A 22,070-nucleotide genomic window follows, 5' to 3' on the forward strand; every position below is an offset into this window, starting at 1 on the left:
GTACTGACAGGTGAGCCAAGGCACAGGGAGTCTAAATAACTGCAGTGTTAGAGCGAGCCAGTGGCAAAGCTGTGAACAGAGTTTTGGTGCCCTCACTCCTGGTGCTGCTGAGTTACCTCCCCTCCGTCCACCAATCTTCCTCTCTTTTCTTACGCTGAAATTTTTCAGACATTGACTTTTTTCTTACATATTATATGGCAAGTGCTGTATTTGCCCTGAAGTTGAGGTGAACCTGCATGTGATTGTGCTCTTCATCTATGTGTTTGCAAAGTGTGGAGGCCTGTGTGTGGGACTTCCAGCTAATTCTGAACCTTGTATTTTGCTGCGGCCTTCTGTGGCTCCGGTAGGCCATTGGATCACCCCCAAAATAGCTCCTGTTGTGTTTGTTACGGATGTATCACCGTGCTGTGAGTGACAGAAAGAATTCCACTTTTCAGCACAACAGTTCACTCACTAAATGATTCCCCAGCATGATACATGCTCTGTCTTGTATTTAATTATCTTGTAATTATCAAAGCAGTAATGAAGTTGTGCATAAGAAGTATATGGATCAATAAAAACAACTCAAAATTATGAAGGAGCACTGACAGGCTATGAGCCCAGCCGTTCTTCAGAAGTTAGTTTGCATTTTTCTGAAAAGCTTTTGACTTTGTTGTTTGGTTTTTCTTTCTTTTTTTCTTTTTTTTTTTTTTAACAACAGCAGAAAAAATGATTTAAAGTTCTTACCGTTTATTCTGAACTGATGATGATCACGCATACATTCTCAGTGCTTTGCGAGAGGCGGTGTAAGTGCTAATAAAAAGTTTGTATTGGAGTGGCCCCTAAGAATATGATCATTGTTACAAATTTATTAACACCATGAAAGATTTCCTGTCCTAAAAAGTCTGCCAGCAAATGTCATAATCCTGAGTGGGCAGAGCCATGTGGTAGGTTTGACTGAGCCCCTTTGACAATTATATCATTTATTTAACTGTCTATCTTTAGAAGTTGGGAGACTAAGCTTTGGTTTCAGAGGCATGCCGAAACTCTTGCACTGCATGCACGGCAAAGGCAATGGAATACCAGAGTGCTCGCTTGGGCTTTAACTACTAAATAATGTGGTTGCACATGACACAACAAGAACAGTGGTATAATCCTGCCCTGTGAAGCAGGTCACATGTTTCAGGTTCTCTCTGTAATGTATGCAAAGTAGCTGCTTAAATCATTACGAGTGTGTAAATCATCTTCTTCATAAACAATACTGTCAAGGTACAGTCAGGCAACATGTCTCTTGTGGGTTGACTGAAGCTGGAATTTCTTTCAGACGTCGAGGAGGTACGTCAATGCATGTGAAGCAGATTCATCTGTTGCTGCAGTGTGATACTTGCAATGTTTTGGATTTCTAAGATGAATATTGCTAAGGCTGGCTTCTTCACATTGAAGTGCAGTGAAAGGAGGAGGATGTGAATGAGGCAAACACAGCCTATATGATGCAAGGCTTCCACAAAAAATTTGCTCCTTCTTTGTCCTCTGGCTTTGTAAGTCACGCAACAGATACCCACTTACTCTTCTGCGTAAGTTTAGTAAGTATCCAGAGCTCCTGTTACTCTGTATGTCCTGCGCTGGGGAGGAAAAGATTTAACAGTGTGTTAGACTCGTATCTTCTGTTTTAGCCATCATTTCCCTATATAGATTATGGGACTGGTGTTTTTTTCTGTCTCTTTAACGTGCCGATGTACTTTCTGTAACTCCTAAGTAACACTCCACACCTCTTTAACGCAGTCCTCAAGCTGACTAGTTCACTGGTGAGTGAAACTGAAAGCGAGACCTAATCTTGTTAAGAGCCTAGCTGTACTTCTGGATAAAGTATAAATATGTGCCATTATCATTACTATTTATTACTATTATTGGAGTTTGTGTGGTTTTTGGGGGGGTGGGGAGGGGAAGGTGCACTGTGTGGACACCTGCCCACCCCCAAATGCTGTATTTTGAATCACTTTAAATAGTTGTTTGGGGTGTCTTTATTACGGTGAATCATATTTTTAATATCTGCTTTAAACACACATGTGAGTTCATACTAAGGCAATGGAAGCCCTCTTTCATTTGCTGTCACGTAATGCTTCTGCAGCCGGTGAAATGCCCCTGGTTTATGAATACAGGTGGATCTATGCAGAAATCTTTTCCCTCAAATGCGTAAACATCAGGTAGTTTTGTTTAAAACGCCAACGCAGAGATGCTGACTCCATAAATGCAGTATGTTCTCCTTTTGCTCAGAGGTACTGGCTCAGAGTTATGATTACCCAACATCAGTTTTAGAAATACCAGTGCAGTGGCACTCGTACTGGTTATAATAAGTAAAGATGCTGGCAGCGGCCATCTGGTCTGCGAGCGCTACTGAAACATCGGGTTTCCAACTTCCTATATCTGTACTGTGTCCTTTAGTGGTGGGAAGAAAAACACAACCAGCACTCATCAACTTTCAGCACATGTGGAAACAAAGCTAAAAGAGCAGGGGCATCCCCAATGCATTGGCAATTTGCTAAACGCCTGAGGGCTGCATCTCATTTGCATTAAAAATGCGTAGATTGCTCCTGCCTTTATCTTGGCAAGGGGGACATGGCTAGTGGAAGGAGCAAGGGCCCGATGTGGCTTGTTTCACCTGGATCCCAGCGGTTTGCAGCTGGCAGGAGCGCCGCGTGACGGGACACGCCGATGCCCAGGGGGCTGCGGCGCTGCCCGGGCGCGGCTGCGGGGCGCTGCTGGGGGGCTGCGGGGCTCCCGGCCCGGCGCAGCCCGGGCACCTCCACGCCTCCCAGGGGCTGGCTGGGTCTCGGGACCCACCTCGGCTTTCTTAAAAGCTGGAGGGGCTGGGGTACGCCCAGGGCTTCCCAGTTCTGGGGGAAGTGCTCCTCGGCCGTGCGAGGAGGCTGCGGGTTCTTCTCGTGGGTTCTGCGGAGGGCTGGGTGAAGCGGTGACTTACACAAAACCCCTATTTTTTTTTTTTTAAACTAGTTTAGTAATGAAAGACAAATAAAAAAGGAAAAAATAGAGGGGAAAAAAACCCCAGCTTGTGGCTTTTCCATAGAGATAGCTGTTATCTCTTATAAAAGTCAACATAAGTGTAAGTAATTGCCTGCACTTGGCTCTGGTACAGTGGAAAAGCTGTGATCAGCAAACTGGTATTGTACTGTGCATGTAAGGGGAAGTTATCGGATGATATGGGGACGTGTTGGTGTTAATGCCTGTACTTCTGTCTCCCCAACCTTATTTACACGTATTTGCAAATCTTTAAAGACTTCATAGCACCTTGGGAAGGGGTAGGGGGGATGCGGTGGCTTGGAGCGAAGGTTTTGTTGACATCGGCCTTGGGGGGGGGCGGGGGGGGGGGGGGAAGGAAACAAACGCAGCTGCACTGCTGTATCAGTCCGGCTTCCTCTGTTCAGCGATTTCAGCCCTGGCTCCGTGTCGGGAACGCGCCTGACGGCGCAGCACGGCTGCGGGGCGGGCTCCCGCCGGCGATGCCCGCCGAGGGGGCACCGGGAGGGGCACCGCGGGTTTCCCCATCCCGCCCGACCCGCAGCGCCCCCGGCAGCGCCTCTGGCGAAAGCAGGGCGCGGGGCTGCGGATCACCTCTGCGCCGCATGCAGCCTCTGCGCCGCATGCTGCGGGTGCGTGTGCGCGCGCGCGGGGGTGCCGGCGCGGGCCGCCTTATCGCAGGAAGCGCTGCGGAAGCGCTGCGGAAGCGCTGCGGAAGGCGGTTGCTCCCTCGCTCTGTGCCCGGTTCCCCGGCGGCGGTGGTTAACGGCGCTGCCCCCGCTCTGTCACTCAAGCACTGGGCAGAGAACAGCGGTGACGGTGGTCTCACGGCGGCGGCGAGCAGGCCGCGCTCGCTGTACCCCACCCCCACCCGTCCCCAAGAAACCTAGATACAGCCCTTAGAATGAGCACAGCATTTTTTTTTTTAATTATTTTTTTTTGTTCCCCTTCTTTACCTCCTTCTGAATGCCTTCATATATTTATATGCACATACATATGAAACAATTTTGTTTTCTGTTGCAAATGCATACATATTAAAAATAATATATGTGTGTATATATAACTGCCCAAATTCTCCTACATTCTGCAGTGAGAAGCCTGACCTGAGGATGTAGAGCTTTCCCTGTGCGTAGCCTGGTCCTTTCTAGACAGCTTTGGGAATCACTTTGTTGACCTCCCTTCACCAGTACTTCATTACAGAGAGGATGGGAGCCTGGTCAGGTTGGTTGTGGAAAAAAACCAGCCAGCGATCTAGATGGAGAGGGAGATGTCTGGATAAAATAATATTTTTTCATGTAATCATCTTGGAATTGTCTCATGACATTTCATGAGAGAAATCCCATCTCAAACTGGTATTTTTCACTTGTACTGTTATAAACTCAGAGAATGGAGGTCTTGAGATATTTGCATGCTGAGCTACTGTGTAGTATCTCAATACATAGAATGAGTATTCCAAGGAGCACAGAGACTAGCATTCCCTTTGGAAAATTAATGCTTTAATTTATTTGTTTCCAAATTGTGGTCTGCAGATACGTATAATGATGGTATGATACCGATCTGCAGTATCATATAATCCATTTAGGGTTTTTAATTAAAAGTTTGATGTGAAGGCTGCATAGTGGTTCCCTGTTACATTTGAAGTTTGACAGTGGTCCATGTTCCAAACATTTAGGAACATTCGTTCAGGAGAATTATGGTCCTAGATCATTACATTTTGCTTTCATTTCATCCTGTAATTTTTTTCTCTCCTTTCAAACAAGATTAAAACCAATAAGAATGGAAATATTTGAAGTGATTTGCAAAGTTATTTGATTTTTATAAAATTACATGGTGTGATGTGCAGTGTGTGCCAAAGTGCAGACAGACTTTCAGCTCATAAATTAAGTACACTTTTTTTGTTCTGGTTTAAGCCCATTGAGGCTTCTGCCAGTCAGTTTTTTCTCTTCTGTGATCATCATGCATAACAGTCTGATGTTGCAGATACTTGCAGGAGCATAGCTAAACTGGTAGCATCATGTATGTGGTTTGATTTTTAATGTATAGCATATTAAAGCATATTTTCTATCCCAAAAGATGTTATATGAAACTACTGCAGTAGATATTAAAAGTCATTGCATGCCTAACTAATTAATATAAATAACAAAGGTACCTAATAATGAACGCGTAAGAAAAAATATCTTGTTTTTAAAAAAAATAGAAAACCCTATATTTAAAAAAAGGCTTAAATATTTATCTTTTTAAAATAAGGCTTTCAGATTTTGATCTGTGTTAAGTTATAAGTCTACACAGCTTGATGTGCTGTTTGATTGTGTTTATTTACCTATTTGCTGCCAAAGTTTTAAGTAAAGTCACACCACAGTCCTGGTGGAAATGGCTAGCTAAACACCTGGAACCGTTTGTGGAAGTGATTAAATTGGCTTTTGCCAGAGGCTTCCTCTGCTGGTGCAGTGACACTATTTTCTCCATTTTACATTCTGCTCAGTTACTCTCATTTTCAAAACTAAGATTACCCGAAACTGGGAGGGGGGAAGCAGCAGAAAGCTTATTTTCCTCTTCCATTCTATGGATGAAAATAGAGCGTGAGATGATGAAATTTGTTAATTCTAGAATGTGATTAAACCAAAACAATTGGATGAACAATTGTACAGTGAACAAATCACATGTAATTCTTTGTTTAAATTAGTTTTAAATGCAAAACAGGTTTTGTAAACATCCTTTTTTTTTTTTTTTTTTCTTTCTTACATACCTCAGGCTTCATTGAACTGACGACCAATACTTTAAAGAGGTTTTTAATGATTTTTAATTTAATTCCAACTTTCATAAGCCATAAAAACCCTGATTAGCTAGTAAATAGAAAGCATGGAATGAAATCTGTAATACGTATCAACATAAAAATGTGGAAACACAAAAAAATGACGTTGAGCTGCCTAACTTCTTAAGTAAGTGCATATAGATAAGATGTATACAAGTCACTACCCAAAGGAAGACTCCTTCCTTTGATAAAACAACTATATCTAGTTACAGCTGACATCTTTTAATAATTAGTTCCTGAGTTGTCACTTCTCATAAATACAGTGAAAACACAAATTATTCCTTTAACCTCATTGTATGTGTATGTTGATGTTTTTGGCCTGCCAATTTAAATCATGAGCAAAACTGGTGATGTATAAATTGCTGTGATTAAAGTCTATATTTGTGTAAATAGCCATCAGTGCTAATAGTGCAGTGAATTTGAAATATGTCCTGTACATGTTCCTCCTCACTTTTTGAGGGGTCTGGCACAAAATCATATTATTTCATTAAATCAGTAATGTGTTGTATTTACTGGATAGTGTGTGGCAGAAATACTAAGTGCTGTTTTCAAATTACCTAAATATTTTTGTATTTTTCAAATGTCCCCTGGTTGGGGTATTGTATTAAGACAGGTTGATAGTGTACAGTTCATAATGTATTCTTCCTTCCTCATTCTGATATCTTGAGCAGATTTTTGATCCTGTTCTTCAAAATCTGGGACCCGGGGAGAGTCAGTCACAATTATTTATGTAACATGAGTGAAAATGCCAGGGGGGATTGAGTCCAGGGAGTGGAGTTCTTAACATCTTGAGCAAAGGCTGTGGAAATAAGGATATATGTTCACAGTCATTAATTACAGAGTATTAAGAAAATAAGACCAAATCTAGAAGACCTCTTGTAATTAATCATGGTTTGCTGGAATAAAATCTACCTCTGACTTCTCTAGTGCATTTTGCAATAAAGGCTGGAAAATACTATTAGATTGAATGACCAAAGCTTTGTGCTCAGTCTACCCGTGGGGTAAAAACGTGCTTGAGGAAGACCCTGGACTACCAAGAACAAGTATTCAGCTGAGAACTATTAAAAGAAAAAAAACATGAAGTTGTCACAGCTGTGTCCTTTTAAGGTCAACACCAGAAAGATTCTTGTCAAGTTGACGGAGGGAGATGACTTACTGATGTAACCCAGGGCAAAAGAGATAAGCAATAAAAATAGTGTTACATTTCTGTTTGATAGAGTGACTTCTCCTGACAGCTTACAGAGAGAACCAAGCAAAAAAATGCACCGAGTTAGTTACTGTGACAGTGAAGCTGATAAATCACATGGAAGTTTGATTGTGCCAATTCCACTGGGGTTTGGAGCCTGCATTTTGCTATTTTTAGTAAGGACTTAAGTAAATTGGTCAAAATACGCCAGAACTTAATTTCACTGAAATAAAACTCCTTGAACTACCAGGTAGAAAGGTAAATATAAACTGTCAGTTTATTTCTAATAGTTGTTCCTTATTAGTAGCATTCAGGTATGGACATAGGGAAAAAAAAAAATAATTGAATAGACTTTCAGCATGCAAGTGGGCTTTTAATTATAGAGAATAGTATGCCAAAGAGAGAATTCTCACTCGTAGAAGGAGGTTCCTGGGTGGAAAGGGAATGTATCGCGTGGTGTGGACCAGTTCATCATCTTTACATCTGGTTTCTGTATGGTATGGCCAATTTTTGTGTGCATTTTAAACGTGTTTATAGTCAGTGGGAACTAATAACTGCTTTTCTAGCCTGAACTCTCCGTGTAACACAGCACACCAAATTCCACCCAGAGCATAGCTTCTGCTGTGTAATACAAAAGCTGAATATCATTAGCATATCTTACAGAAGTGTAGTTTCAAAGCATTTTAATGACAAGGAAGGCATTATAATCCTCCCCTGCATATTACTTAATGAATCAGTTTGCTTGCAATAATGATTTCACTTTTCTGAAGACAGCACTTAATTTCCTGCCAGCTAGAGATTGTTTTCTGCTGAAAATTTCTTTCCCCCCAAAAAAAGTCTTTTTAACCACTCTCTCCTTTATGGTACCGCTGATTTTCATTCACTCGCACCATTTCTGCCAGGTTTGCTTTCCCCTCATGCTGGCGAGGCGGACCACAGGCGTGCAGCAGCCTGGTTGCATGGGTGGGTGGCAGCGCTTGGATGGCACAGAGCCTTCTCACGGTCAGGCAGACAAGGCATCATGGCCTCTGGCCGAGGACCTTCAGTGTGGTGAACTGCCTAGTAGTGTTTCTGGGGTGAGGAGCAGGTAATGGTTTGGTGTGGACACTGCTGGAGGTTTTTTAGGTGTGTGGCTCTTTCCTGGTTTCTGTGGGACCAGCACTAGCGTGGTCCCATGGTTGTTTGCGAAAGCAGACAAAGGAGATGGAAGCTGGGCTGGAAACTTGCTAGGAATGGCTCTCCAGAGAAGTGAGCTTCTTTAGTCTCAGCCTGGAAAGGGACAGTCCGACTAGCCCCACACCAGCCCCTGGGCAGGAGCAGGGCGTGGGTGTCGGCATAGGGCAGGGCACGGGCAGGCAGGTGAAGGGGAGGGCAGGGCTCCTTCGGGGCCAGCACAGCTTAAGCCCATCATGAAATTGCACCCTCAGATCCTGGCTCCTGAATCTGCCCATGGCACCCTCTGCTTGACCCAGAGACAAGTCTGCTTCTGCTGAGAAGCGTCATCAAGCTTTCCTTTTGAGTTCTGTCAGGGTTCCCCTCTCCTCTGCACTGTGCTGATGTTGTGGGGGAGATCTTGAACCTCTGCATTTTGTACAAGCAGAAGCAAAAACTCCAATATATGACCAGGGGAAAAAAGTCTTCGTGTGATCTGTCAGGCAGAAATGAGACTCTGGAAAGGCCTGCCAAATCATTGATTATCAAAGAGCCCTTTTTCTAGCAAACAGTACTTACGTAAATAACTGCGTGTTTAAATGCATTTCAGTGTAGTAGAAGGAAAAAAAAAATAGTGGCAGGAAAAAGAAGACACTTCAGAGCAAATGGCCTGGTGTTTACATAGCTAAACCAAAATAATGCATGAAGGTTGGTCAGGCCCAAATGAACCCCATAAAAAGCTTTTGAGGAATTGTAAGGGTTGTGTTGGTCAGTTTGACCACATGAGGCTTCTCTGCTTAGCCATCTGTTGCTGGTGTTGTTTTGCATTGTGAATTATGTGAAAACAGGGGTGTTGCAACAAGCTAGGGATGTGGGGTGGCTCCAAGAACAAGCAGGGAGGCAGGTAGTGTTCTGTCCTTGTTAAATCAGAGCAAAACTTTCTGTTTTCTTTAGTAGAGAGTGCAGCAGGTGTCACCTGTTCTCTATTTAGTTTCATCTACATAGATTAAATTCACTTGAAAACTGCAACATTCAGAATTTTAACAAGTGTTTTGTCTTACCAAAAAACCCACAAAAAACGACCAAGCAATCTTTCAATTTTTTTTTTTGATGACCAGCAAAGTGTAGTCTCGAACTGCCTGGAACTCACTCTAGATGCTTCCTATCCGTAGACCTCTGTCCCACTCAGGCTTTGTGTACAATTTACTGAAAATAACTTTACTTCCCCCCACCCCCCCTTAAATGTAGTTCTGGTTAGGTTGTCCTGGCAAAGCAGTGTGGGCAGCCCTGGATATGTCTTTTGTGAACCTATGTAGAGGGCTCAAGAACTGCCTGCTCATTGTGTTTCTAATAACTAAACGGCCTTTAAAATACAGAAAGAACTCTACAGTACCTGTTTTGAGTGTGGCACAGTCACACATATAAATGACTTGTAAGACAGACAGATAGAAATGGTGGAAGTGGCATTTTGACAAAAGATCTGGTACTGATAATGTCACACTTAATTCTGCCCAAGTAGGAAACATGTCTTGTATTTTCTCTGGAGGTGGAAGATACTGTCTTTTTAAGACTGTTGGCTTTAAGGAGGATGTAGAAAGTCACTAGGAGAGTAAGTACATATTTTTTAAAAAGGATAGAGACAAAGAATAGCTTTTTCTCCATCTGCTTTTGAGGAAACAGTATCCTTGGCATGTACATTTTTAAGGAACAGTGGTAAGGCTATGCATACCCTGAAAAAGTGGGTTCATGTATGTTGTCCTCAAGTTCTGTGGGAATTGTGAGCAGTGGGTAGCTCTTTGAACATCAACCACTGTCTATAATCCCTTTTATAAAGTGACCCACCTTCATCCTAAAATTAGTTAGTGTTCTTTTTTTGCCTTGACTGCGTCTGGTGGAAAGATGTTTCATAGCCTCACTGCTTTGTCAGTTAAAACCCTTCCTTCTCATTTTCAGCCCAAAGTTAATCATGGCTAGTCTATTTGTTCTTATGCCAACGTGATCCTAAGCTTTTTCCTCCCTAATGTTTACTTGCTGCTAGCAATTGTGTTGCTAGTCTAAATGAGTGGCACTTCACATGTTCATATAGAGAAGAGTCCCACCTTCTATATCTTCATTAATTTTAGTTAAAATTAATCTTTTTTGGACATTTTCAATAGTTTTCTTAATGCAGTGTCATCTGTGACATTATTACTTACCTGTTTCTGCAAAAATTCTTACCTGGGACATAATAAGGCCTTTTTGGAGTGTGATTTAGATTGATTTATAGTTATGGTCAACTACTATGTTTTTTTCCTTTTTTTCCTTCTTATATCATTTACAGTTAATAAGGTGCCAGGATTGTTACTTCATAGAACATGTACTTTTCCTTACTAATTTTCATTCTAACTTACAATGTGATTTTCAGTAGTTTTCTGTATGATGTCTCAGTGCTACTCTAGATTGAAGATACCACAAACTTTGTCGTCAGCCAGTTTCCGTAGTACTTTCTGTGTAAACTCACTTGAGTATTTGTCTTGTTAGATCATCTGTGATGCAGCTGTTTGAAATGAGACTTTAGACCCTGATGGACTAGTTCAAGTGGAAAGAAGTGACTTGAGAAGAAAGTAGTAGAGTTTCAGCCTCTGCGTTGTCATTTGGCCTCAAGACCTGGCTCACTTCTTGATGAGCGTTACAAAAACTGTATAAACATAGCTATGATATAGCTGTTTTGGAGTGGGAGCAGTTAGCATATGATGCTGCTTTTCTGTGGACACAAAGGAAATTAAGAGACATTTTCCAGTCCTTGGCTACTCATCTAACCATAGGACTGCCCCTCCTGTTTTTTAATGATCCACTGTTTTATTTAAGAAGGGGGGTGGGGGTGGGGGTGGGGAAGAGGTGAAATAATAATGAAAAAATGGCATGAGAAACCAGAGCAAGAAAGTGTCTCTCTGATATTGCTGGTGTGAAGTACTTCCAGGAAGCATAAGCCAGCAACGAGCAGTTGCTGTATCTCTCTTGCAGGTCAGGCACCGCAATCCTGATCTGCTGGATGGCGCACGTTGCACTTTGTCTCTTCGCTTGTGTTTTTACTGAGGGTGTCCAAAGTGTGCAGGAGAATGGTGCCAAACCAGATATTCTGATGTGTTGTCAGGATGTTGCCAGGGGTGTGCATTTGGAGCTGTGAGCTGCAGAAGTGTATACCACAGTTTAGATGTACCCACTCTCTGATGTTTTTTTCTCATGTAGCAAAGCAAGTAAATGCCAGGCTGTCTGCTTCAGAAAAGCTGTGTTGACGCAGTATCTTATACTGATAGACTATTGTTGATTAATCTTTTGAGTTTCTTTGTGAATTAATTTTCTCTCCGTGCATTTTAATCATTTTCTCACTTTAACCTTTGTATATTTATAATTACAGGAAGCATTTCAGCTGACAGTGAAAAGAAATCCCTGTCTAGTGCTTTCTTGTGGGTTCACTGTTTCCAGCTTGCACAGCATCGTTGTGGTGGTATGAGCTTGCACAATGGTCTTCCTTTTGCTCATCTTGACGCCTAAACCATTGACATTTCCTCACTTCTTGAATCTCAGTTACAGTGTTCACAGGCCAGCTCCAGCACAGCCTAAGACAATTCCTTATTGCCCTGTTCAAGGGCCAGATTGACTTGCAATGCTGTGAATTCAGGGCAGAATGTAGAGATTAGTGGGAAGTGATTAGCAGCTGGTTACCGGCTTAAAGGACACAGGTTATATCGAAGGGCCTCTATGTACAATTGAACATGTCTGCTTGCCACGTGAACAAAAGTCCTAGACTTTGTGCACTCTTGCTATAGCTAAAATAAAAGGTGGTATCATTTCTGTTTTCTTAGAGCTTTTATGGGGAATGTGAGCAAAACCCACAGGTACAACAATGTTCCTGTTCTGTTTCCCACAGCTGTCTTTAAAGAAAAGAAAAAAAGAAAAAGGGATGTTTCTTTTAATCCAAACAAGTCTTAACATTCTCTGCCTGTGAAGAGTGAACCACTGGGTCTGCAGTGTGTAATCTATATTCCACTACCTGCTGTAGACTTGCCGTTTCATGGAGTTTGAAATTACGGTTTTTTTGCTGATTTTAATATTTTCAGGGAGTTTCTGAAGTCCAGTCTCTCTATAATGCATCCTCTCTTCCCCTCCTCCCCTGTTTCCCCAAAATCTTATGTCTTGTTCTTCTCTATTTCCAGTCATTTACAGTTATGATTGAAATTGAAACATAATGAGACATTAGGCATCGATATGTCAAGCTGTTAGAAAGATGCAAGGGACATGGTAATTTTCAGTAATTTTAGAGCCTAATCAAGTGTGTGTACACTGTCCAGATTACAGCGTACTGTTAAATCGCACAACTACCCCTTAGCTCATATGTCAGTGGTGTTCTAAACAGACAATGTTCAGTTTCAGCTAAAGAAACTACTTTTTTTTTTTTTTTTTTCTTCTGGGATTTGCAGTTTCTAGGCCCCTACTGCTTCCTGCATTTGAGCTCGGGAAGCGAGGACTGGTGGGTCTGTGTGTACGCAGTGTTGCAGGCACTGCAGCATGGGCATACCTGCAGCAGTGCCGGTGCCGTCAATGGTGTCAGAGCACGTTGCTCCGCTCACTAACAGCGCTACCACCTCCGTGCCCAACCTTTAATTATCCCTGATGCTGTGAGCATAATACAGACTTATTTGTGGGGTTGAGGTGAGACAAGCATGCCATCTTGTGAGCAAGCAAAATGGGAACAGTATGTAGGTTCTGCTGCATGTGGATGAAGAGCGAGTATTACAAGCATAGAGAGCGAGTATTACAAGCATAGTTGTTGGGCATTTTTCTTTCAGACTCAGAGGAGATCCAGAGCTGCAACAATTTGGTGTGTAATAGGATGGGAAATCAAATCAATGCTTTAGATCTGGGAGTCATAAAGAGTCATTCTATTTCTATTAATGGGGAAAGGCCTATCAAGATGCTGTGGGATTCAATGATATAAAAGGTGGTTTTTTTTTTAAAAAAAAGGAAGGCTCAAGTCTATATTTGGTTTGAAGAGTAGATTCTCATGCTGGAGAAGACCCAGGTATCAGCTACTTCACAAATACATGACTTCTGTTTCTTGCAGTCTCTGTTCCTTATGTCATGTATGCATGTATACACTCATCTTGTTATCTACATACAAATGGTTATACGAATGTCTTATGACATTTAGATTTTTATCGGTGTGATCTTGCGCTGTTCTTATTACTCACAAAAAGAGAAGCCACAGACAAGTTACAAAGATAATTTCTAATTCCTCTCATGTATTCTTATTCTTTCAATACGTACTGCTTAACAAAAGAATTGTTTTAAGAGATGCTTACATTTAATTGGCTCTGATTTCATCTCTGTCTTCTTGTAAAGCAAGGCATCTTTGCAGCATAAATCCAGTTGTACCAGATTTCAGAGGATAAGAAATTTATAGCTAATGCTAATCCCTAAAAAATGACTGTATCTATTGAGAAACATTCTCTACAGAATTATCACAGTTTTTGGGTCCTGTATCAGTTAATCAAGTAATTTTAGAAGCTGGATTCGCTCCTGACTGCTAATGGTACAAAGATCGCTTTTGCAGCCTTATGTCTTGTGGTTTATCAGATCAAACTGTTGCAGGAGTAATTATTTACTCTTGACTAGTCCCATTTTGGGAAGAATCTGCACGCTGATGTGTGGATGAAACATTTATCTCTTGAGTTGTTTGAAATAACAGTTGTGGATGTTCTGAAGCTATTCCTAGATTGGAAAATTAGAAGCAGACCTAGCTGGGATTGATTGGCATAAAAGAGCAAACAGCAACAGATTATTGATTGGGCAGCAGCTAGCTGAGCAGGATGACACAATCTATACTCAGCCAACTGGCTTACATTTGGCAGTCCTTTTGTTCAGTTGTGGTTATCTTGCCCCATCTGTGTTGGACTCTCAGCTTCTCCACCTAATTGGCTGTGTTAATTTGTAGCCCGCACCTTCAGATCTCAGGTACATCCCAAATTCCTTTGCACAAGTTGCAACATTACTTCAAAGAAGGTGCTGTTGTAGCCTCTGCAAATAATTTTGGGACTTTTTTAGACTCCAGGATGCCAGTGAACCCAGAAGTTGCTTTAATAAGTTGCTTTCTTTATAAGTGAAAACATGGCAAAAGCTTTCCATTTTTGTGGGATATATCCCCGTGCAAATCAGCCCTACATCGTTGCCGGATATTTCTTAAAACTGATGGGGTACCGGATTGGGAATTGAGGTGGCAAGAAGGCAGCTCTGAGGAGGAAGACAGGAGCAATGTGGTAAGGCTCGCTTGTGTATAGGGGATTTTTGAGAATGGAAGTATTAGCGTAATCTGTGGTTGTACCTCTATGTGAGTTATTTAAGAGAAGTTCTTCTAGATTATTATTTTTTTTTAGTAAAGGAGCATTTAGGTGTATTGTTGATGGAAAAGAGATACAGTTAATGTCCCAACCCATTTCAAAAATGTGTCTTCAGTGGGAGGAACTACTGTCCACTTCTGTTTGTTCTCTGCAGGCTGCAGTTTTCTGCTCAACTCCTGTTGGTAGTTTTAGTGCCTGTCTATATACATTGCAGCGTGCGGGTTCTGCAACCTGTGTTGTCCTTGTGTTTGTGGAAATTGCGTATTTAACCCTCAGATAAAAAATAATCAATTTCTAAATCTTTTTTGTATGTGTTTTATGATCCTGGCAATTTGCCAGAGTTTAAATTAAATTTCTGATGGCTGTATGGTTGAGGCTAATGTGAGGGCTTTTGGCACTACCCCTTCACGCAATAAAGAATCAAAGTGAGTAGAGTAAGAAATCTTCTATCAAAAGCTGAAAGCTAGATTCATAAAATCACTTATGCAGGCGTTATGAGATTTTCCCATGGAAAGTTTATGTGGGTGTTGGGCAAAAACTGATTCAAGAACAGCATTATTTGCACTATATATATTCATCCAGCAGTCAACAGGCTGACGCTGACACCCTTTGCCAGTTTTAAAGGAATGCCACCGCTCACTACATGGAGTTGTTGCAAATCCACATCAGCGCAGTCTCGAGGAGTCTCCTTGTTCTGTGCTCTCCTTCTCTGTTTCTGACCAGAATTGAAATGGGTAAAACAGAAATCATATTCCCCAGTGAATATGGGTATCCGATACTTACGGCTATCTGAAAAATGCTTCTCTGTTTTAAAGCAGTTTCATAAAAATCATTACGGTGGAGGCATTATAAGAGTAGCTTTCTCATCTGCATTTCACTTCATTCCTCAGCTTGAAAAGAAACATAAATAAGAGATAAAAAGGGCAAATAATAGACAAACCACTCACAGTGAATCCATTTGCATTTGCTTTGGTGGTGTGTTTTTTTGGTTTTTTTTTTTCATTTTACTTTGTTTTATTTTAAGAAAGTAGCTCAGTGTTTTTGAGTCTGCGTGGGGACCATATGATATGTGCTGCAACAGACAATCTTTCCTAGTTAATAGGGATGATTCCAAAGGCAAGGTAATTCACCACTGCTTTGGCTGGAGCTAATATTGGGCTCCAACATCAGTTCTCTAATTTCTGACAAATGGCCAAGATTTCTTGAATAGGCACAGCTTTCTGTTTTGTGTAGGGCACACACAATCCACTCTTTTGTTGTGGTTGCCACTGCTGTTGTTTCTCCCCCATTCACAATGGAGAGTGGGGTTGTTTGTGCCGAGTTGAAAATCAGAGCCAAAATTCTGACTTGCTTATATTTAATGTGATGTTAATTTTTGTGATAGCCATAAAGAGTAGAAGATTTTTTTTTTAATATGGATCTCCCTGTTTCCTGACCTCCAAGTCAAGAGGGCGTATTGGTGATGAAAGTTTTATCTGTCACAGGCATATCAAGATGAGAGTTTACTGGATGATTCAACCCAAATGTATAGAAACTGTTTATATAGAGATTGCCAAACATTTTCCACTGCTTTTCTTTTTATCTAAATTCTTGAATATATTACTAAATAAAATAGTCTGTGTTTGGAATGTGTGGCTGTGGGATATATGGAAACTCAGAGCATGTGGGGGGAAGAGTTAGAATAGGGAAATATAATAGTTTTGTAAACTTCATGTGAATATAGGTACATCATATATAGATTCAAGATTCAATTTGCTGATCAAAGCATCCAAATAACTTTGGATTTAATAATGTCAGCAATGAATGCTAATATATGGAAATTAAAAAGCATGGAGCAACAATAGCTAGCCACGCTTACCAGTATTACCCTGCAGCATGTAGATTTACATTTTTTTGTTTTGTTTTGAAATCACAGTTTGGAAAATGTCTGTTCTTTTTCCCTTCTCCCATAATTCTGAATGTGGGTTCTCCTGAGCAAGCTTAGACAAGATTCAAGCTAAACAATAGGGCAACATCAGAACCTTTGAAGGCTCAGTTTGGATAGGTACCCAAACCCAAAGTCTGCTTTGATGTACATGGGCTCAACTTCTGTTGCCCTTGGTTGCCCTCTCTTACCTACGTAACTTGTGTCTGGAAACCTTTGCCAATTTTTTTCTTTTAAAAAAAAGACATTTTTGCAAACTCATGTTCATCTTGGTTCTGGTCTGGCTGGAAAAGTACTACAATAATGCCCTCTCGGGTGATGATTCAGTATTGCTGTTTCAAGTCCAGGCTGTAGACTTCTGCCTCCTTCCCAGTGCTTAGTTTTGATCCAGCTGAAAATTCAACCCCATTTCAAATGGGAGTTTTTTGCCTCTACTTGGAAACAAAATTATTTGAACTTTTCTGGAAGGCTAGCCAAAAGCATCCTCTTTCTCCCTTCCATCTGCTCTTCTTCTCCCAGATAATTGTTGGTTCCATTTGACTGAAGTTTTGATTGGGCAAAGGAAATGTCATGACTTTCCTTCATATTGCAGGCCTCACTTGGCAGAAAGGTACATCACAGTCTTGCTTCTGTCAGAGTCAGTGGAGCTTTTGCCATTAGCTTCAAGGGAAATAGGATCAGTCCATTGTATTCTTAATGCAAAAGAACAAATGAGTCACGTCTTGTATCCATACTTGATTGCTCTTGCCTAGGAGCCAGGAGGTCACCTTCTTCTCTCACTTTTCATCTCAAGGTAGCATTGAGCTTGCTTCTGCCTATACAGTCAACTGGGATTCAGTTCTGAGTCATTTGCAAACCCTAAACTCCCATTGTCTTCAAAGGACATTTGGATTACAAAGAACGTTGAGTTTACTTAGGCTGAAAAGAAATTGAAACATGTGAGATCACCACACCTACCAGTAGAGTTTGGAAAGACAGTGGTTGTTTACCCTAAAGACAGGATGAATAGGGAGGATGCGATAGATGCGCTCACAGCTTAGAGGATCTTTGATTCTTCCTAGCACAGAATGGAGAGGAAACTCTACTCCATTGACAAGAAACACATTCAAAATGCTTAAAATATTTGCTCTATTTTAGTTCATAATTAGATTGTAAAGAGAGCTACAGGATGTCACTGATATCAGGATCTTCGTAACGTTCAGGTAGATACTGGACACTTCTATTGGAAGTGGGGATATGCAGACCTATTTCACAACAAATTGTAGAACGTGAGATAATTAAAGACTATAAACCCTCTTACTCTTCAGAAAGTCAGCCACTGTCTAAATGTTGAGGAGTAGGAGCGATTTATTTTTCACGGAGGTAGGTGATTCTGTATCTGTCCAAAGGCAGTTGAAGCTTCTTTGAAGGATCTGGTTTTGGCTGCTCTCCAAGTCAGAACACCAGGCTAAATGGACCTCTGGTCTCATCTAATAGGGAATGTTCTACAGTCCTATGAAGTGTAACAGCAGCAAATTAATAGAATAACCAGAAGATTCAGTGAGGATGGCAGGGCTCGCCTAGGAGGTGTCAGTCCTGGCAGAAGTCAGTTATTTTCTTGCAGTAAGCAAATCAGGCTAGATTCTCTTTGCTGTGCAGTAACAACAACTTGGGGAGCATGCAAAGCAGCATCGATACATAAAAATTAAACTTCTTTGAATACACAAAGCTGAGTTTAGATAAATGCAGAACAGAGAAGCAAAGGCACAATATTCTCTGAAAGTGTGTCCTTTTAATGGTGTTTTGGAAGCTAATTTGCATACAAATAAAATGTCAGTTTATCCCATAACTGTCATGATAAATTAGAGCATTTAGACTTTTGCATGAGGTGCTCTTTCTGTACCTTATTAAATTACAGGATCTTGGCCTTTTGCCAAGCACTAGGGTGATGCGCTCTCTACTGAAATACATACGGGAGAGGAGAGGGATGTGCACCTGGACATTCAAGAGAAACCAGGTTCAGTCAGTAGCTAAGAGCCCTGCCTGCATGTCACTTTGAACACCTCGATTTTCGCGACTATCCATAGGTAGTTTTGTTTATCCATACAATGGCAGTGATACTAATTTTCCTGTTTCATTCAGAAGCTGTGTTGAGGTTTAATAGGTTGTCATGTTTACAGAGCATTTTTAGATCCTCGGTTGGAAGCCAGGGCAAAGTGAATCTTTGCCTTCTTGGGCTCCCCCATCCTGGATGGATGGCAGCGGCGGTCTGGTAGGAAAAAGCTCTCTGCAGCAGGCTGGTCAGAAATGCAGAGCAGCAAACGGCCATGCTCAGGCATCCTTAAATGAAGGCAGTTTTAGAATTCTTCATTTTGGTTACAAGACACTGTAATATTCCATGCCATGTCACCTCTTTAGACAAATCACCTTTTGACTTCAGTTTCTTCTGAAAGTGTATGCACGATTACCCTGGTAGTGAGCTTAAAATGAAGTAAGTGTCTAGAAGTAGGCTCAACCAATCTGTTTTGAAATGCCACTCCTAAACTCTCTGAAATGACCAAGTGTCTGTTTTGTACCCATAGAAAAAGTTAGATTTATTCCAGTGGCTAGGTGACTAGTAATGTGTGCTGTGCTCTGAAGCATATGGTAATAGAAAAGATCATTCTGAATTAATTTGATGTGAATTAATTAGAGATTTATTTGATGAGAGTTGTTTGAAGGTGATGATACTTTGTAGCTGAACAGGATTTAAGATGTCCGAAAGTGCACCTTCAGAGATTTGAGAACAATCAATGTTGGGAAAGTAAATGTAAATGGGAAGGAGCAAGCTTGAACAGACTGCAGCTTTTTTTCACTTGTCTCTTTGTTGTAAACTTTGTGGGAAAAAACCTGCAAAAAGCTCTTGGCAAATGGGTAATCACACTGAAGAGTCTGAAAATGCAGAAGAGAGGCAATGAAAAACAGTAAGTGTTTTGCTATAATACTGCTCTGCTAGTGTGATGTACAAAGCATGATTTTCTCCTTGCATTTTCTAGACTGATGAAGCTATCATAATTGCAGTGGAGCATGCAGAGCGTAGAATATCAAGCAGATACATTTTGACCAAATACTATGTCTGATCCTGCCAGTTTTTACTGATACGAGGAGGCATGTTGTATTCTAAGCAATCCCAGGCAGGAAGGAGTGGCCACGCGGTTTTAGGGCTTGTAGAAAAACTTACATAGCTCAAAAAGTCCTTTGGGAATTGGTTTGTCACTTGCTTAGCGCTGTGATGTCCCCTGTCTTGTATGATGTGTTTGAAGACCCTGGTGCCAAAGGGCGAGGAGGTGGTCTTGTTGAAGAGGGAGTTGCTGGTCATTAAGCTTATTCTGCCCTCCCATGGTTCAAGGCCTGATTCTGGAGTTCCTTACACAAAAGGGGTTGTTCTTCCCTTCTCAGCAGAGAGAGGTTAGGGCCAGGTATTGGGTTTGTTCTTGCTCTGAGAAGGGCAAACAAAGCTGGGGGAGAAGCATCGTGTGTGACTGCCTCTAGTTCTGCGTCCCAGCTGGAGATGGCAGGGATGTGAAGCTGTACATGTCTCTTTTCTGTCATTTCACTGTTGGAGCGTCCATGAGGGAAGGTGGAAAGATGGGAGCTTTAGCCAGTCCTGTACCACTGTGTCTGAGCCTGGGGCTAGTCTGCATCTAATGTGCTCTGACTTTCAGTGAAGGCAGCAAGTTCACCTGAAGTTTCCAGTGTGTTTCCAGATTATTATTATTATTTTTTAAAAAATGCCTAAATTAGAAAACATACAGGTCTTTGAGCTGTGGGCTGTCCTGATTAGCTTGTTTGCTCTCTGGTTGCACTGGGCGCAGTCTGGGCCAGCCCCGGGATGGGCTGTGGTGCTGGGCTGGGTGCAGGGTGGCTCCCCAGAGACCGAGCCCACCGCGGGGACGGTTTCCCACAAGTTCACTCTCTGAGGACAGGAGCTTTCTGGCTCGAGAGCTCGTGTGCCTCACAGCTGCTCGGTTGTTACATGGAGAGCAGGGAGAAGGCTCCAGATCGGTTAGGACTTTATGTGCTTGATAGAAGCCGACACTTTGAACACTTAAGGGTTTTTTATATAAAGCACAGCAGACAGCCTTTGTAGCCTATTTATGTGTAATAAGCTGGGGTTTGTTTTGTGCCTTGTTTTTTGTCTGGGGTTTTTTTTTGTGTTTTTTTTTCTTTTTTTTTTTTTTTTTTCCCTGCGAAAGAAAAAAATAAAAAAGGAGAGAGAAATTAAAACCACAGCAGTATTTTCCCATGCGGCTATAGTGAGTATCCTGCGATCTCACATGATCGCTGTCCTGGTGGGGTGGAGTGTGGGAAGGTGTCAAAATATGTCTCTCAATTTTTTTTTTTTTTTTCTTAAAAGGGAAAGCCAGATGCGTGCCAAAAGCCCTGTTCCCTTCTCTAGCCCTGCAGTAACAAACTACATGAGTGTATGTTATTAAGATGATAAGATTAAATTTCTAGCTACTAACGTGCTATCACAACAGCAAAGGGGGAAAAAAAAGATCTTGAAAAAATTATGAAAATTAGTCTGACAGTCTCCTTTTAATAATAAGATCACTCCCAACCCCAACAGACAGTGTAGGCTGGAATTCCACAGGGCTTTTTTGTGGTCCTAATGATTTTAATAATACTTTGTGCTATGTAGCACCTTTCATTAGAGGATCACAAAGTGCTTTACAGTCACTAATTAATTAAGCCTCACAACACTCCTGTGAGATAGGTAAGTATTAGACATATATTAAGCTGAGACACTGAGAGTTAATGATTTTTTGCTGCATTATTCTGGCAAAATGATTGATGTTTAAGCGCCGTATGTGCATTATATGTCTGTGTGTGGGTGTGTAATATACATGAGTGTAAAAGTATTAATTTTACTATCCCTTAACAAAGAGGACCTACTTGAGCCTGTTGAATATAAATGTGTATTTTCATTTAACTTTTTGTTGCTGCAGCATATTGACTGATAATATCACAGTCTTCATAGACCCTTGACTCAGTTTGCTCTTCCTCTGCTTGTGCATCTACTTGTACAAAGATAGTTAGTGGCATCTCAAAATTCAGACATCTTTCTAAATGTATTATTCTCTTACAAAGAGCATATGACTAAGATCTGACCTAAACCTGCAGCACAAGCACAAGGCAACAACCATAATGTTGCAATAGGCTTTGATGACAAGTCATTGCGTTCAGTAAGTAATGAGCAACAGCAGTGACCCATTGCGGGAGCTGATGATTAGCAGGTAATTAGCCATTATCTTCACCAGGCATAAGAAACTATTGATTATCAGAATTTGCTTTTTCTTTTCCTTTTTTAAATGAAGTGCAGTAGTCACTATGGTAATTTTTTTATCCTGAATTACAAGCTGATTTTAGAAGAAGATTCCACTTTTTGCTTCCAGGGATAAACTGATAGGAATGAGTGTTGAACAGAAAAGTCTGTATCTTGCAGATGTATGAATTGTGCAGATTAGCCTTGGTGGGTTTTGAGGGAAACAATATATAGCTATTATTATTATTTCCACTTTAAAATAGCGGAGAGTGATTATATCGGGTAAAAAAGATACCCACGTGGTTTAAAGATAATTTCAG

At 41.2% G+C, this 22,070-nt stretch overlaps 1 protein-coding gene across 5 annotated transcripts in view; it reads left to right on the forward strand.

Annotated features, from left to right (window-relative positions):
- Positions 1–22,070, forward strand: part of TRPS1 (transcriptional repressor GATA binding 1) — a 219,689-nt gene that overhangs the window by 16,965 nt on the left and 180,654 nt on the right. The window lies entirely within an intron of this gene.

Source organism: Falco cherrug, chromosome 3 (genome assembly GCF_023634085.1).
Source record: "Falco cherrug isolate bFalChe1 chromosome 3, bFalChe1.pri, whole genome shotgun sequence".
Lineage (NCBI taxonomy): Eukaryota > Metazoa > Chordata > Aves > Falconiformes > Falconidae > Falco > Falco cherrug.